The sequence below is a fragment of the Protopterus annectens genome, chromosome 2.part2, assembly GCF_019279795.1.
Source record: "Protopterus annectens isolate FY-2018-M chromosome 2.part2, PAN1.0, whole genome shotgun sequence".
Classification (NCBI taxonomy): Eukaryota; Metazoa; Chordata; order Ceratodontiformes; family Protopteridae; genus Protopterus; species Protopterus annectens.
The window spans coordinates 584,708,954-584,728,443 of record NC_056730.1 but is presented as its reverse complement, the minus strand read 5'-3'; the positions used below and the strand labels follow the sequence as shown (position 1 = coordinate 584,728,443).

Below are 19,490 nucleotides of genomic sequence, written 5' to 3'. Positions count from 1 at the left end.
CTAGACCCTCACGGAGGAGGGTTTCATTTCTCACACCACCCTTACCTAAACAGAATCACTTTCAGGGTCATGTCAGCAGTAAGGTATTCCCTGTTATTGTTATTTTCATTATTTTAGTTTTTCTTAATATAAATGATCTGTACATGGACTGGAGCCAGTTACCCTACCGAGAGATGCACAGTGGTGCTCCTGTCAAGGTGAGAGAACGACAAGGGAGGATATGTACTTTATGAAAGTCTGATGTCTAGCTTTGGATGAGGCTGAGGTAATGCTGGGGGCTCCATATTCCCAAGACAGAATAAGCACCCCTTTACTTAGAAGTCTTTTAGTTCTCAAAAGCAGCAGTCTGCTGAATCAGTAATGAAATGTGTGCCAATACTAGCATGGACAGCATCAATATATGAAGAAAAGGCGAGGATGAACTTCACATTCAAATGCCCAAACAACTGAAACAGTAGTGGAACTGAGCACAAACCAGGATTGTGGGGAGTTCAGCAGTATGGAGGAAGCGTCAAAATCTAGATTTAGTTTTGCTTTAAATTTATATAAAGATGTCTTACAAGCATCTGGTTGTATTAATGTCCTGCAGTAATGCCAGCAATGTACCAATGGTGTGTGAGGACTGATCAGTCCTGTAGAGAAGTACGTATTCCACATAAAGCAGGACATCTTGTTCAGGAAGGCTAAATGTAAGCTAGATGATAAATGTTGTGAACAGCATGGGGCTCAAAGCAGGATCCTGAAGTATACTGATTTTCAGTAAAGTGATGACAAAAAAGACAGATTTTATTCTAACTCTCACATTACAGCTCTGCAGAGATTAATGAATTTACATGCAGGTCAGCCTCCCGTAACTCATTAAATATGTGTAGCTGTGAAGCAGTCAAAAGTGTTTGTTAGGTTTACAAACACAGCACCAGTAAGTTTGCCCTGGCATGTATCTCTGTAAATGTTGTTTGCCAGTAGTAGTAGTAGGCAGTAATAGCACTGTGTTCCTCTCTAAAATCATGTTGCTTGTTACAGTTTAGATGAAACTAATTAAAGCATTTTTTGAAATGTAAACTTTGCAGTTTTTAAGACTTTGGACAGTGAATGAAATTAATAAAATGGAATGGTAGTTTAAGAAAAGATCTGAAGTTGCTCCAACAGCAGGGACAACAACTACAAAAAAGTAGAGATGTGACATCATCATCTGAGTCACATCTGCAGTGCTAAATGGCTATCAATGAGGATGGTCTGCTCTTAATCTCCTCTTCAGATGGATGAACTGAACTCTTTTTAGGAGCATGGTGTCTTCAGGCAGCCATGGATAATAAAGAGTGACAATTAATTACATTACATTTGCCTAACAGAAGTAGACAGTAAGCCTATCTAATCTGTCCTTTAAATTTATTTAGCGTTCTAGCTTTCCTCCATAAATATCTTCCTGTTTACCTTTTCTTCATCTGTCCTATGTACTCTTACATCTGTATGCAGGTTAGAAGTGGCATGTTCTTCTTAAATCTCCTAGACATTGAGTTCAAATGATCTAAACTTCTGAAAGTTAGGAATAAGTTAAGGCATATCAATCATTACCACATTACAGTTTCAGCCTGAGTGTACTCAAATTCATCACTTAATGCTCCATCTAGAGACATGCGAGGACACTGTTTTGTTTTTTTACCAAACAGAAATGGTTCAAATAGATGATGCCTCTCAAGGCATTATCTGGCATGAAGACTTTGATGTAGTCAGGAAGACAAAAATAAGACTACAGCTGCCAGAATTATTGTTTGATTCTGTCCTCTTACAGGTCTTACCAATGCTTCCTGAAGAACCACTGGAATAATACTTGCTTCAAATAAACTTATCATATTTTTGTCATCAAATGACCTAGATCCACTTGGTCAGGATGTGATTTATAATGTTATGCAGGACACAGCAATTGCTTCTTTAAAGATCTGTACATCACTGGACCATAATACCACTCAGTTAGCAAGTAATCCCTAGACAACATATACCAGGAGGAGGAGGAGCTTATCAATACTTCATGTTACCTAACAGCCAATACGTAGTATACAAGAGACTTGTCAACTCTCACTCATCTGGAGCCAGACTCGCTCATTTTCGGCTTAAATTTTAATCAGTTTCAAGCTGTCTCGCTCCTACAGTTAAGGGATTCACAATGAATGCATTTCAATTGGATATATTAGAGAAAAAAGCTCTGAATTTCTTCCCCGGTCTTATTCATATACATGCTTCTAGCTTGGCAGGTAGAAGTAGTAACACTCTTATCAAAGACACTGTCACAAGAGAGGGCCTCCTCTCACGAGGGGGCAGAGTGCAGCTGAGAATAAGCCTCCATATCCCTTTTGTCTCTTCAACATACATTTAATAAAGTTGGGCATCAGACTAAAAAGCTGCCACATCTTTGCGTATAACATCTTGATCCTCTAATTTTGAACTTGCACCTCTTTAATTATTGCTCTGCTGGTGTCCTGATATTCACCGAACAAATACAGAACCAATTTAGGATGATCACTGGCACAGCACCTAGGTGCGATTTCTCAGCATGCTTCAGACCCAGATCAGGCCAAATTACAATGGCTATAACATCCTAATTAAGGCGAGTTACGACTTGATTTAAAAAAAAAACTAATTAACACATAGGGTGTAATATCTTAATTGGAAATCAGATTTTTTTGAAATTTAGAAAGTAAGGTATAAATGACTCATAATGAGTAGAAGAGGGTCAACTTTTTCCAGACTAATTTTCTCCCCTTATATGTTTCTTCTTTTTTTTTTTTCAAATTTGTACTGAGCTATATTTATTTATAATCCTGTCACAGTAACTGTGGGAATAATCCACCACACTGTCTCTCATCTGACAGTCAAAAAGATTTTCAGCAACTCAATACAGTTAACAGTCTGTCACGAAAAAATGACCACTTAGGCTTATATAATGAAGTTAAACTGTTTAGAATTACTAATCTGGTGTCCACATGACAAAAAAATGAAATAAATTGCTTGCTTATCTTCTGCAGAGAAAGGCTCAAAGCACAAATGCAGACATATATTTTAAAAAACTACAAAATAAAGACATGCACTTAACCAGCAAGTCTTTTCCACTCCAAGGAACAGCATCTGACTAAAGGAGTGCGCACACACTGCGTTATTGTTTTGTTAAATAGAGCGTTTAATACAATATAGCTTCAGAATGGCATTTAACAGGACACTTCACAAACAGCATTCAAACAGAATGCAGTTTTAAATTAAGTAAAGTATCTATCCCCACATTTTTTCATTACTATTGGCTTCTTAGCAAAACCAGACACTGTTGCTTGAGTGTTCATCTTCCCATGCTGCAGATCTATTCTGTGTGAAAAGGCATGTTTCACAATTCAGATATAAACCACTTTCAAGGGTAGTGACACAAAATGCAAAAATCAGAAAGTGCTGCCAATGATCACGGGACAGATATCAAAGTTTTGACACAGCCAAAAGGAATAATACTGGTTTCTCTTAAATGGGATGTAACCCAAGGTATCCCAAAACGCAGTCCATCCATAAGGGACTCCAACAAAACCAGACCTTGTCTGTGACAGAGTTCTCAAAGCTGGCCATTTCTTCCTAAACAGTCCTGAACCACACATGAGAAGCAATCAGATTTACTAAAAAAACAGCACTTACTTCCTGAATGTAGACTAACCCTCCTACCAACTTGTTCATTCACTCCTTTAGCACCATAACCAGTACGGACAGTGATGAACAGTATATGTCTGTGTTATAAAGAATGCAGCATTGGATATGTAAAAACAAAGACTGACCAAATTATGGGGAGAAATGATGGGGTAAAGAAGGTTTCCAACAAAAAAAAAAAAAAACTATTAATCAGACTGCAAAACTGAAATAAGCATTTGTATAGTAACAGAAAGATCAACAGAAAAGGCCTCTAAAAATACATGCTGTTCATTTCAACACACTGACCATGGGATACTATTCCAGTGTGGAAATAAATGAAGTGATGTCCATCTCAGTGCCACCTAAGGGTAAAAGATGTTCCCTATATCAGGTTCAAGGCCATCAACAGAAGAATACTAATGCTACTTTTTGGATGATGTTTATTCATTAAGCGTTCAAAGTCCCAATTTACCACATACATCTGCGTAGCCTTCCCTTTACTGCAGATGAGTTCCACACAATGCATAAAGTAGCACTTTTTTTGCATTGGTTTTCTGGCTGCAGCATGATGCAAAGTCAAGACCTACTATAGTATAAACTGCCATTATTACAATAAAACCAGTTTATTATATGCAACAATATCTGTAATCAAAGCAGTTTCTGTAATAGTAAAGACTCTTTCAAAGCTTTCTGTATCCACCCACAGATAGGTGCCGTCTCTGTAGCTTGGATTTCTAATTCTCACACTCCAGTGAACTGGGCAATATACTTTCATGTTCTATAAATTTGTTTTGACATGTCAACATGAGATAGAGCTTACTATTCAGAAGCAGTAAGGTAGGAAAAACTATAATAAATGCAGAAAGCCACACAAGTATAATAAGAAACAATGGGCAATAATGCTGTAATCTTAAAAAGATCAGTTTTAATTATGACTAGAGCAGAAACAGCCAATATGAACATTAAAAGTGAAAGTGCGGAGGATATGCTATCACTACGAGACTATAGTCCTCCCCAGCACCTTCCCGAAAACCTGTAAACGGATTTGACTCTGCCTTTCTTTATTAAGCTTTCATACTCATTCACCAGCCCACGGTTTCTGTCACAGAGATGCCTTGTGGTAAGTAAACCTGATTTTTTTATACAAGTACACTGTTTTCACAGTTATAAAAGTATAAATGAATTGTCAAGTCTGCTTAAGAAGAGATAATGCACACACTGCATTGCTGGACATATAAAATAATTCTGCACTATCAGACTTGGAGCTATTTTCTACAAATTTCTTTGCAGTCTGTCCCTCTCTGACAAAATTAGGTCAATTAGTCAGGTCTTGATAATGAAACTGATATATTATTACTGCCTATGTCCCTTTTTTCTTGCTGGTAGTTGCTAATGCTACCTGATTTCTTCACTCCTCTGTCAAATCTTTTGCTTTTGAAATGTCTCTCTACTCTTTCTTTCTGCACTGCCACAGACTTCTCAACTGTCCCTATTTTGGAGGAACATGGCTACTTTCATACCTAATTAACCCCTGCATATGTTGTACCTACATTTGGAGTTGTATCCCTATTTTCAAGCTTGATTTACCCCTTCACACATTTTTCTGAATCTCTGTCACTATAACTGATTTTCAAATCTGTTTAGTACAGTAAAGCAAACTACATGACCAACATACTAGGGGCAACAAATAATTTAAAGAAAGATGATGTACTTCTTACATCTCCCTTTTCCAGAAACAATAACAACAAAAAATACAGCCTTGCATGTTAAAATTTTGTAATACAGTGCATTAGAAGTTATAGATTTTACACTGCCTCTTTGATAATGTGCTTATATCTTCCATCATGTCAGTCTCTGCTTTTTAAATAAGTATTTCTGATCAGTATCCTACATTCCTGTTGGAAGCAGGAAGAGTTATGTACTATTTATGCTAATTAAATTCCAGATTTCTGGCTTGATGTACCTACTTTTTAAGGACATTCTTACCTATTTTCAGTGTCTGCAGGTTGAGAGGTTTGTTACCCCGCAGAGAAGTTCATGCCCCAAGGTCAACAGGAAGTCTCTTAACATGGAAAAATGACTATCGGCAGATGCTAGCAGACCTGTAGATCAAGTATAAGAGTACTAAATACAAATTCAAACCCATAACCTGAATACCCATCACCCCAGTCATCTAAAGTGTGCTCTGAGCCCAGATCTGACTGACACACACACGCACACACACACACAAACTTCCTTACAAGAAAGAAAGAATGAGACTGCAGATACAGACAGACCAGTTCCCCTTGTCTGCTGTTACCCCTTCTGCTTGATATGCTGCCACTGTCAACTAACATGCATTTTCCTTCCACTTATAGCCTTATACCACTACCACACTATCTTACATTTGTATGGAATGCTGTTTCACACACTTACAACCTTCTTTGTGAAAGATATACATTTCCAGAATTCACTCCTGAATTAATTCTTTCCTCCATGTTCAAACTGTGCACCTTAGCTCACACACACTTATTTCTTGGGCTTTACTGAGTTCTTGACATGCTAGAAAGTGTCCATATTGTCTTTTCTGTTTCTCCTTTCAAAAACAGCACGTGCCAAGTTCCCTCAGTCTCTGTTCAAATGACAGCCATAGCCACCAAGAACTATTTTATGTATATTTTGCTAGTCAGTCTTAATATTGTCTATGCTTTAACTAAACCCTCTATTGTCTACAAAACACCACACACACACTACTCAAGATGAGGTAAAGAATAATGTCTCTCTGTCTCTCTTTTTTCCTGATGAAAGTTCCTTTATAGTTATCTTCGAGCCCCTCCCTTGCAAATCAGACACAGGCACACACACATGGTTCCTCACTGAAATGTATGCACTTGAAATGCTGAGTGCCAACAAGCTGAAAAAAAAGACCGAAAACACAGGAGAAGAGCAAGTCTGAAAATTGCTCTTCTCCTTTAAACTTTATTTTCAGGGAGGCAAGCCCCACTGCACCTGCTATATGTGGGGAATCTGCCCCCCCCCCCGCAAACTTGTATATACCAACTACAAGATTGCCATACCTCAGAGGAAACGGAATATTCCGAGAAATGGCATCTCAGTATATGTATGTTCTTTCTTTCAACCATTCAGTCTCAGAATTTTGGGGACTTGCTCTAGTGGTCCTGATATTTCAAATGGTTACCCACACATACACACACACTTCATACCACCTTCCTTAAATGAGTTTTCCACCTTCATATAATAAGGAACAATTAATCCAAGGTCTCATATACACAAATCCTGCAACACCCATCTTTATTATACAGCTGAAGTTTGAATCCATATTTATTTAATAACTTACAACTACTGAATTTATGAATAAGCAAGCTAGTCATTCATGGTATATATTACACAATTAAATAAAAAATAAATTGAGTAAAATAAAAAAACACCAATTAACTAAGTACAATATTAAAGTGCCAGCTGGCAGAGAAGTAACAAATGAAAAGCAGCAACATTAGAATTAAGCTTGGAATAAAACAGCATTACGGGACCTTCTAAGACCACTGAGCACCTATGTTAGTAGTGTCCAAAGGTGTGATGGCTGGTAAATGAAGAAATGAATCCCAATGGACTCAATTCACAACCTTGGAACTATCAGTAGCTTCTAGGTGGATGAATGGACTGCACATGCAGAGCAATAAGGCTTGGACGACTTTTTCACCTAAAGAAGATTTGAATTATATAGGTCTACGCAAGTTTGGACCACAATATTATACATGATAGTAAGCCAGTGATCTCTCTGAAGAATGCACAGTTGTGTTACACTTAGCATAATTGTGGACATTCGAGTAGATCAATTTTGCAGTATTGGGTCGTGGTTCTTCCTGCCATGAAGAAGCCAGGGCAACCAGCCCAATTTCCACAGTCTTTACATCATCCCTAACTGATGGACGTTCAAGGACCAACGTCTGGACATCAGGGTATTAGAAGGGGTGTCCATCGGTGTTTCCTTCAGGTCTTTCCAGGCTGTGATAGTCAGTGTGATGCCTGAGAACAACACAACCCTTCCAGCTGTCTATGTTTTGAAAGAGAGAAAAAATGGACTAACAATCAACTAGAAAAAGAGGTGGAGGATGATGATAGATTAAGGGTACCTGCCCAAACCCCAGCCATTGGGGGCCCAGCAGATAGAGGGCTGGAAGAGTTGGTAGTGTAACACTGATCTACTCGGACATCTACATTTATGCTAAGTATAACATAACTTTACTATATTCCTCATAGTTAGTGTTGCAATACTGACTCTTGTGAGGACTCCCAAAACTACAGGTTGGGAGGCCAGCTCTCTGGTGGCCACTGGGACAACAAGTTCTGCAGGATAGCAGTGGCAAAATCTGCCCTAGCCCTGGATGCAGTGCCTAAATGGTAATGTGTGGTAAAGGTGTGACAGAGGACCAGGTGGCAATCTCCAAGATGGCCTGAGTAGGAGCACCTATAATGAAGGCAGTGGCAGCAGTTCTGTGTCTCACGGAGTGTGCCCTGACAGAAGCTGGTAACAGTTGTCCAGGATGAGCATAGCAGAAGGTAATACAAGCCAGGAAATGTAGGCTTTGTTCAATTTTATTTTGTGGGTTAGGAAAGAACATTGGAAGATATGCAGCTTGATTCAAGGAGAGTTATAATACTACCTTGGCATGAAAGATGGGTTAGTTCTGAGAGAAAAATTTTCTGTGAAAAACAATGAAGAGTTCTTTGCACAGCAGCGCTTGTAGTTCTGGCACCCTCCTGGCTGAGGTGATTGCTATCAGTAGGGTGGTCTTCCAGGTGAGAATCTTTAAAAGAACAGAAGCTACTGTCTCAACTGGTGGCAGGGTAAGTTTTTCCAAAACAGAGTTCAGGTTCCAAGAGGAAACAGTATTTCTCCTGGATGGTCTTGGGTGTATAACCCCTTTTAAGAACTGTTTCAGGTGGGGTATTAATAGGTAAGGGGGAGAAGGAATGCAGACAGAGATGGAAGCATAACCCTCAATACTAGAATGAGAAAGGCCCTGGTTAAATAATCCTGAGAGATATTACAACACTAGATTCAAGCCAGCATAAGGTGGCGTCATACCCGTGGCTGGCATCAAACAGGAAACCTTTTCGGCTTGGATAAGTATGATTTTCTTGTAGTTGGTTTCTAGCATCTCTCAAGATAGACAGCACTCCAGTAAAGTAGTCTGCATTGTTTGGAGTTAAACTCCAATACTCCATGCTGTTAACTTGAATATGCTCAGGTGTGGATGAATAACAGATCCCTTTAGTTGGATAAGTAGGTCTGCCACCAGGGGAAGAGTATGGTATCTCCCCTGGCTGAGGGTCAACAGTAGGGAGAACTAATGCTACTTTGGCCAAAAACTGGGTCATGAGTACCTGTCGGATCTCACTTTTAGCAGTACCCTTGGCATCAAAGGTAATGGGGGAAAGGCATACAGGAAAAGGTCCATCAATCTGAAGGAGAAGGAGTCTGCCTTCAATGTCCCTGTCTGTTGGTTTCTGGAACAGAACATCTGTAGTTGTCTATTCTAATGAGAGCAACAGATCTATACTGGGGTATCCACATTGGTGGATGAGGTCCAAGAAAATCTTTCTTTTCAGCATTCATACACTGGGGTCCAGAAGTTCCCTGCACAGAGAGTGTTCTATGGTGTTGTTCTGGCCCAGGATGCAGGATAAGTGTCAGCTGTACTTCTTCTGCCAAGAGCCAAATTTGTATTGCTAGACTGCACAGGTGGTAGGAATGAGTTTTCCCTCATTTATTTCTGTACCACATACCTGTGGTATTCTCTGTCCAAATCTGCAGTGTTGCTGAAGTTAGGCAGGAGAATAGAGTTACTAGGGTTTCCAGAAGTTGTGCATGTTGTTCTCAGGTGTTTTTCAGGAATCACTGGAGTCTTCTTAAGTGCAACTTTGGAACAGGATGCAGGATCTCATATATCACCCTTAAGTATTCTCTTACATAGACTGTCTGCCTTAGAACTAGGCTGTGTAGATAGTTTATCAGATAAGGAACCTTGTCTTGGAGTTGGAAGGTCTTTCTTTGTACTGAATCTGTCAATGTACCCAGAAACACAATTCTTGTCTGTGGTTGAAGATGGGACATGCGAAACTTGAGAGAGAGGTCACTTACTGGAAGAAGTCCATGGTGACTAGCCGGACTGTCTGAAGTTCCAGGATGGATGTCCCTTGGATGAGGCAGTCATCCAGGTAAAGATTAATGTGAATCGCTAGGGTTCTGCAATGGGCAGGAGCAGTTGATAAGCCAAATGGTAAAGCACATAATTGGCAGTGTAATCTGGCTACCATATTTACCTGTGTCTGGCTTGGAATGCTGTGACGACAAGACCCTTGAATTGCATAAAAGCCATCAGTCGACCTACAAAGCCGACATAATTATTTTTGCACCTGCTCTAACTACCTCAGTGCTATTTAACAGTTCTTTGCTGCATTTACTGATCTGTTTGAATTTATCAAGTGTTTTTCAGCCTGCACTTGTTAAAGAAACATCTGTTTGTTACTGTACTGCTCTTAGGTTGTTTTAACAGTACCCTGATATTTCCTAACATCTCTCTGATACTGCAACAGCTGTCCTGAGTACCAAAGTTCTCCTGAGTTTGCCAAAATATTTCTATTTTGCAAAGTTTTTCCGTGTTTTAGAAGTTTTTCTACATTTGCACACATTTTTCTGTATTTGGGAACATTTTGCAGGGGTTTGTGAACTTATTTCCAAGGATTCCTGATACTGCAGTAGTTCTACCGTTTGTTTGTAAAGCATCTGTTACTGCACTTGAATTCAAAACCAGTTTGTTTTACAATAAGAGGGTGATATTCTGCACTCTGGTGGGACATGAGGGCTGATTCAACCCATCTAAGTTGGGAACTGCAGGTGGAAGGCTTATTGTGAGTTTATCTGATTGTCCTGAGGGTATATCTGTGTAAAGGTCTATCATCCTTATGTTTGTGTGAGACTGTGTTCATTTATTTAGAGATTCCCTTTGCTTGGCTTAGACACCTCTGACTACAAGACCTGTGCCTTGTATATATGCAAATCTCTCCAGTTTAAAATCTTCTATAGGAAATGGTATCCATAGTCACACACTGTTCATAGCTGTTTGAAGAGCTGCTGGTTTGTGTAGAGGACAGCACCATTGCAGGTCATCTTAAAGTATGCTACTAAACACTCTGACTTGGATCTTTAAGTGATTCTCCCCTAATCCTTCTCATCTACTGAGGATCGGGCATAATGGACAGACTCTTCCCTATCATCTCTGTTTCTGCCCTGGTGGATATGGGCATCCTGAGGCAGTGCAGCAACTGCTTCATGTTCACTACAATCACTTAATTTTTAAACAGACACAGTATGTGAGACATGTAGATACACAAAGTCAATGGAGGCAAAGCTCTCGCATGCACACACAAAAACTGCAAACCAACACTAAGGAATAAACACAAAGACCCACATATGCGGAGGTACTCACATGTAATCTACTCAAACCTCTTAAAAGGATCTCTCAGAAGCCCCATGCACAGTCAAAAAAGACAGCACCTCACACAACACATAATTCTGAAAATCATTGTAGCCCCACTTCCAAGTCCAACAGTCAGCACACCACACAGATAAAACATTCTAGTTATTGGGGATTCTATTGTAAAACATATTAATATCCCCCTTACCAAGCTAAACAAGGAGAAGATCACAGTAAGCTGTTTGACTGGAGCCAGGATCCACCAGATCATGCATGCACTTAGGTCTTTAACCGCAAGTACCAGTATGACTCGGTTAAAGTCCATGTGGGCATAAATGACCTAAGATGTCTAAGACTCTAGACTTGAGTTGCATCTTACCTTCACCAGTGATTATACCTCAATACCAGCAAAAAATGACTGACTTCAAAAATTGGCTTAGCTTCTGGTGTCACAACAAGACAATCCAATATCTGTCAGCCTAGGGAGACATGATCAATAAACCATGATGCTTTGCCAGAGATAGTTTGCACTTGTCAACACTTGGCTTCCGGATACTGTCAGAAACTTTATCTACTCCCATAGTGCCCTTTTTAGGCCATGCTAAGCTGTTAAACCCTCCAGCATAACAAAGATCAGTAATTGGAATAACCCTCCATAAACTTTTAGACTAATATGACCCATAATTCACTTGCTCAGAGGTTTTTAACTTAGTCAACACAAGCACTCTGGAGCAACTAGTTAGATCCTCAACTAGAGGTACAAATATCCTAGACCTGGTACTCACGAACATAGTGAGAAGCTGTTCCCTCCCGTGCATTAACTCCTCCATGGTAAGTTTTGACCACAAAATGATCTCCTTTAGTATTAAAATTAACCTAGAACCCCCATCAAACTCTAAACCTGTTAAGAAGTTTGCTAAGGCCAATTACAACAAGCTGTCAGCTTATTAAACTTCCAAGCCTCTCCAAACCTGGATGACACTGAGGCCCACTCTATGCTGTACACAAAGGCACTGTACAACCAAATTCATGGCCTCATACAGGAGGCAGTACCTGTCTAAGTCAAACCTATGATTACTGGCAAAAATAAGCCACCCTGGTGGACCCCTAACATAAATAATTTATTCAACAAAGGGAAAAACACATCCTGGTGGACCACTAGTGCAAACAGGCTATTCAACAAAAGGAAAAAAATCTTCTCCAAAACTAAGAAGGGTCAAACAAAAAAGTGCAAAAAGACACACGCCAGTCTAAATGACAATTAGAGAGTTGGTCAAATATGCCAAAACAAACTATGAGGCAAAGGTAGCCTCCCAGGTGAAATATAATGATAAAGTTTTCTTAAATTATGTTTGTAACCTCAGATGAAACCCAGCTTAGCAAATTGCCAATTTAATCATGAACAGCAGCACTTACACCCAGCATGAAACTATAGCAAACCTGTTGGCCAACAAGTCCAGTTCAGACTTTTCCTCCATCACCTTCTACCACAACCAAAGAAATACCCGCAACCAGCCTCCTACCGGTCATTATAAGGGAACGGGTCCTTAAACTATCACTAAAGCCAAAAATACAACCTTCATTGGTCCCGATGACATTCCAGGATACTTATTAAATAGCTCAAAAAATAATCTATCAGAGTCATTAAAAACCCTCTTTAACCACAGCCTCCAGATGGGTTTTGTTCAACAGGAATGGAGGACTGAAACACTTGTCCCTCTGCACGGGGAGGGCATCAGCTGACCCAAGGAACTACAGACCCATAAGCTTGACTAGTCTTATCTGCATGGTCATAAAGAGAATTATCATGGACCTAATCAATAATGACATAGGAAATCTCCAAAGACTGGACCAGATCCAATTTGGCTTTGTCAAAGGAGGTCTTGCCTGCTCAGTCCGGAGGACTTCTATGAAAAAGTCACCAGGGCCATGGATGAGGGTAAAACAGTACACACTGCTTTCCTAGACCAGGCCAAAGCTTTCAACAGAATTCCCCATTCAAAAATCATACATAAACATACTGCATTAGGCATAAACCTCTACAATGGCTGGTGGATAGCAAACTGGATCACTGACAGGACACATGCTGTTCAGATAGCAAATCCATTTTTGATAAACCTGTTACTAGTGGTGTCTCACAGGGTTCAGTGTTGGGATCCCCTCCTATTTGATATAGACTTGTCTGAAGTGAAGGCCAATGTTGGCGGCCTCTGGCTTACCAAGTTCACTGACTATGGTAAGCTGGGACCAATCACTAAATCCCCAAACGATGGCGACATCCTACAAACAGGCCTACAAATGACAAACAGCTGACGCCAAAACCATGGTCTGAGACTAAATGCTAAAAAATGTTTAATTATGCTCTTCAGTACAATACTGTTGGTGCACCCCTAAAAGTAGAACCAATGGTGAGGGACCTAAGAACACAGATAGATGGTAACCTAAACTTTGACTTCCAGGTAGCTACAGTAGTGAGGAAATCCTTCTGTGTGGCTTGACTTATAAGTAAATGTATGGCATCAAGGTCAAAGGAAGTCATAGTGCCATTGTGTTTGGCCCTCATCAGGCCCATAGTCAAGTACAATGCTCCCTTCTGCATGTACTTGACCGGGCACTTATACCAACTGGAGTGGCCCCAGAGGTTTCTCACTAAAAAAATACAAAGTGTAAAACACATATTTTATGTGGACTGACTAAAGGTCATATCCCTTTACTCTGTCTCATATTGTTTACTGGGAGGTGACTTATGCCTGTCTACAAGGCATTCTTTGATCCAGCCCCCATGAAAATGTTGCATATTTGCAAGAAAAATTATACAAGGGCTATGCATTCCATGGACCTGAACCTTATTTGTGACTCTAACAGAAGTTGCTGGAGAGACAGCCTTGTTTCCCAAAGGCTACCCCATCTATGGAATAAACTTCCTATCTTCATAAAACAAAGCCCATCCCTAACTCTCTTCACTCTTGCAGGTACTGCCCATGTCCTTTATGGGCAAAGGCAGTCTGTAAAATGATGCAGAGTGCCAACAAACAAAGGCCCATTACCCCATCCCATATCTGGGGAATTAAGATATAATACTGTCACATCCTGGCTATTATTGGCTAGACTTGTAAAGGCTCTTACACCATTAGTCTAGTAATTACCTATGAAACTATAAATTGAAGATATGTCTGTGTTCCTTACCTGTAGGTATGTGACCTTCAGATCTAGTACAATCACTTAGGCTCCCTGAAAGATCATGAGTAACAGTTTTTATAGTGTTAACATTCTGAATTTTGGAATATACAGAGACTTGTTTAATTTTGACAAGTCTAAGATAGGTCTCCAGGTGCCTTCCTGTCTTAAGCCTAGAAATATTCTTGAATAGAACTCTGTGCCCCTGCAGGAACTGACTGAATGGACCCTTGTTGCAAAAGATGTAGAAGGATGGGGCAATACATCCCTATTGGTCCTTTGGGAGGTTTGGAATTCCTTAGGAGGGGGGATTCCTGAACTGAATAAAATAGCCTTTTTCTATGATATTTAAAACCCACTAGTCCCCAGTGATGAGTTAACACTGCTGTATGAAGGAAGAAAGTTTCCCTGCTGTGGGTTATGGGCTCAGTTTGTGGAGTTGCAGATTCACAGTTGCTCTCGGGGGATAGGATTTCTGGATCCCCCAGATGTAGGCATTGATCAGATTGCCACTCCTTTTCTTGCCTTGGAGGCAGCAGCAAAGAGTTAGAGGAGTAATTCCTGTGATACCTAGGTGTGGGAAACAAAACTCTTTTACAATTTTGATTTTTGCCCTTTTTTTGTCCAATTTCTCAAAAGATTTCTCCATAGGAATGCCAAAGTGGAACTCCTTATCCAATAGGGCACCAAGAAGTTCCACCTTCACTTGGTCTGACAGAGGATGAGTCCTCAGCCAGGCATCTCTACGAGTGACAGAACGAGTAACAGCTGCCCTACATGATGCATCTAATGCATCATAACCATACTTCACAGAATGTCTGGAAACCAGGAGTGTTGATCTAGCTGTCTCCTGTATGTCTATCTGTAGGCTCCTGCATGCAACGCCCACTGCCTTAGCAATGGTTTGCTCTTGTAAAGCCTCCAAATACTTTAACATGTGAAATTTACAGCTAAGAGCCCTCATAGCCAGCATAGCAGATGTGTAGGTCTTTTTTACCAAATCCATCTGGAAGCTGGCACAGAAATTAAGGTTGTAAGCTTTAGTTTCTGTGGTACAGGGTTTGATTCCCTCAGCCGTCATTCACCTACTGTGTTAACCTTGAGCAGGTCACTTACCCAGACGTTGCTCCCGGCTTGCCCTGAAAAGAGACTGTGTGTCCACTGGGCCTACCTGGTTTACAAATAGAATTATTATTATTAATTTGCTTTCTCTGTCATTATGCAAAGGGTATCTGCCTGCACCCTTAGAGGGACCCTTGGCATATTCAGTAGACACTACTGAGGAGTCTATTTGTAGGTTCTTGTAAAGTTGATTTTGGGTGCCAAGCACTCTATAAAAATAATCCGTCTTTCTAGGGGCAGGTGTAAGGGAGTCACAGTGCATCGAGATGTCCTTAAAGATATCATCCAAAACTACATGAACCAAAGGGATAGCTAGTGGTCTAGGAGATGGAAGACTTAGACGTTCTCTTGTAATGGGTTTGGGTCTGAGAGAATTCACTGCTCTCCCAATTAAATGCCTACTTATTCTTGTGCAAAGTATCCTGAAAGGATAAATCCTCGGGGACCCAAGTCCTCAGTATGCAGGCAAGTGGCCATAACCTCCATCCAATTCCTGGAGGTTTCGTTAGACACAACTACTAAAGAAGAACTGCTATCTCCCTCAGTTATCAACTCTCAACCATCAGAAGCAGAAGCCTGTGAAGCAGCTTCAGACCCAACAGATGTCAGTGTCAAACTAATCAAAATAGTGTGGCCTCCTGCTATGACAGCCTCCTAAGGGGTCACGCCAAACGTCTCTGCAAAAAGCCAAGTCATCACCCAAAAATCTGACCATGGATGTGGAAGGATCACCATCATCATAGGGTTGGGAGGGTGGTTTAATGGCTTAGATGTTTGTCTTACAAACACAAGGTGCAGGGTTTGAGTCTCACAAGGGATAACTGGCTAGGCTTAAAATGGCTCGCAAGGGCGGTTAGCTTAGTACTAAACTATGAACCCATGAATCTGCAACATCCTTCCCCTTCATTTTCTTACCTTTACATTTCTTGGCCTGGAATTGGCTGATGCCAAGGCACATGTGTAAGTAGGTGGCATTGAGTCTGGAGGACTTCATATGGGCTGCAGGGATTTTAGCCCTACGCTTAAGGGTTTTGGAGTGAAACCTAGCACAATCCTGACAACAAGAAATGTGCTGAGGCTCCACACAAAAAAACAAAAGGAATGGAAATCTTTATGCAGGGTTTGCTTCCCACACTTAAAACAGGTATTGACTTTTTAAACATTAATTAGAAGGGGAATAGCGAAACGGGGTACTTATATTAAAGAAGGTTGCATGAACTTTGGAAAAATGAGCTGAATGATGGACTGCTAGCATTCGATAAAATGAAGTAGTGCATCAGAATGCACAGCCAGAAAGAACTCCAGATGGTACCAAAGGATGCCCCTCTTATACCCTGACATCCAGACATCTATCAGCTGCACCCCATGCACCCCCCCAACTATGAGATTGGACTATAGTGGGGAAAAGAGCAAAGTTCACCATGGTGGCCAAGTTTACAGTGCATCAACCCTGTTATTAGCTCTGTGGCAGCAGCAAAGATGCAAATTTGATCTTCCAGTTCTTCAGCAATTTCACTTATAAAGGCAGTGTAAAGTAGTATCTCCAATACTGTCACCCACATTTCATAACACTTGTTACAATCTCTCTATCCAACTGGATTCTGATTCAGTATAGCTGTCTGTGCCAGGTCTACTTCATATGACCTAAATTTCATTTGACTGAAATTCATTTGACTGAGACCAAAACACTGAAAGTTCAAAAGACTGAAAACTTATTTGACTGAAACTCATAACACTGACACATTAAAGTAAAAGGTATAGGCCCTTTTCCCCACTGTAGTGTGATCCTGGAGTTAGTATATTTAGTTAGGGGGGGTGTGGGGAGCACAGCCTCCCACATTGGGGGGTGTGGGGGCAAAGCCCAGCACATAGTTTAGGTAAATATTGGTTTTCTGCAAAGAGTTATTCATTGCAGTTATAAATATACATGTGTATGGTTTAAAATGTATAAAGTATGTGGGGGGCTTCATCCCCCACACCCCCCAATGTGGGGGACTGTGTCCCCACACCCCCCTAACTATATATACTAACTCCAGGATTGCACTACAGTGGGGAAAAGGGCATATACCTTTTACTTTAATGTGTCAGTGTTATGAGTTTCAGTCAAATAAGTTTTCAGTCTTTTGAACTATCAGTGTTTTGGTTGCAGTCAAATGAATTTCAGTCAAATGAAATTTAGGTCATATGAAGCAGACCCTCTGTGCCCCACTACATAGCCAATGTCTTATATATCAAGACTTAAAGTCATGTTTTGTTTGTCCTGAAATCCAGGACCCTGGATTCCAGGTGGGATATCACAAGCAACCTTCAATGATTAGATCTTTGGTATCAATGTCTTACATACGTTACTGCTCTAGGAACCAGTCAAAAGCTTAATTTGTTCACCTACCCATCATGTGACACTGTATTAGATGTTGTGCTAAAGCTTAAGGAGACCATATCCACAAATCAGAACAGCGAACGCTATTCTGTCGAACTATGAAGTTCGAAAGCCAGAAATGTCGAAGTCACCAGTCAGCTAATTTTTTCCCAGGGAAAAAAAATTGCTGATCCAAAACGTAAATAAATAAATATATCTATATCTATATCTATATATATATATATATATATATATATATATATATATATATATATATATATATATATATACACACACACACACACACACACACACAAATAAAATAAAGTGGGGCTATGCCCCTACACCCCCCCAACTTAAATATACCAACTCTGACATCGCACCACAGTGGAGAAAACAGAGAAGTCCTGAGAACGGTCCAGCGATTTTTTTCCTTGGGAATAAAAATTGCTGTTCCGTGACTTCGACATTCTCAGCTTTCGAACTTTACAGTTTGACAGAACAGCAATCGCTATTTTCAGCGTTCACTCTTCTGATAAGGAACCTCCACAACACCTTTTCAGTGTGTTACCATGGTTACTCAGTCAGTGAACTCTATTAGATTTACTGGAGTTCCCTTCCTTTTTGTAACTCAGCATTACTTTCGGCACTTTGTCCCACTGGTTTTAAGATATTCAGTGTTTTCTTTCAAAAGAGATAGTGACTAGACAGGATTTTCTGTTTGCAGTTTAGATCGCATACATCAATCATATTTGCTGCCTTCCAGCCACCAGGAACTTTACCATCCTCCCATGAAAGTTTAGTCAGTTGTAATAACAGTTCTACAATCAGTTTTCTAAGAATCTCACTATTTGCAGCCTGTGTCAATAGTGTAGTAGGATTAAGCCCAGACTATGGTCCAGGCAAACTGAGTTCAATTAGTAGCTCGGGTAATTGATAGGTGTAGGCAGGGAGGATAGATTTATCCTTCCTGGGAGGTGTGTGGTCCTAGCCAGGCTGAGCTGCTGGCCTGCTTACATAATCTTTTCTGGAGGAAAGAGGTGCGCTAGGATGTGGGGAGCTGGTACAAGAAGGACATGGCCGTAACTACTCAAGCCAGAAATAATAGTCTTTGTTGAAGCATGTGCACAAGCATGCATAGACAGACAAAATGGCATAAACAGTCTTTGTGGCAATACAAGTGTTCATATTATCAAAACGGGAGGGGATAAGCCAAGCATAATAAAATGCCATCATAAATGGGATGCTGCCAAGGTTACGGTCAACCCTGATATCTGCTTGCATGAAGGCCCCTCCTCCTGGACATCTTTAGTGTCATTGTGGTCAACAAGTGGAGGAAATGATAAAAAAAAGATTCTACAATTCTCATCAGGCCACCTTTAGTTTTTTTTTTTTTTTTCCAGCATTTTAGAGTTAATTTATATAACACAATTAAAGCAACATTAGCATGGAAACCCATGGAAACATGGGACCTTAATCATAATCTGCATCCTTCAACTTTAATAGGCATGTATAGTCTTCCCCTTCCTCCCAAGTTCCCTAATGTTTCCCAAATGGCACAAACCACAATTCATTCATTAATGGCACAAACCACAGTTCACTCATTAATTCATTGATTACCACCTTAATTTAATTCATAATCATGGTAGTGCTAGATGCTACCCAGGTATTCAGTGAGTAATGCAAGGTAG

The 19,490-nt window shown here is 40.3% G+C and overlaps 1 protein-coding gene across 2 annotated transcripts in view; it reads right to left on the bottom strand.

Annotated features, from left to right (window-relative positions):
* SFXN5 (sideroflexin 5) overlaps positions 1 to 19,490 on the bottom strand; it is a 3,177,886-nt gene that overhangs the window by 747,619 nt on the left and 2,410,777 nt on the right. The gene's annotated exons all lie outside the window — the stretch shown is intronic.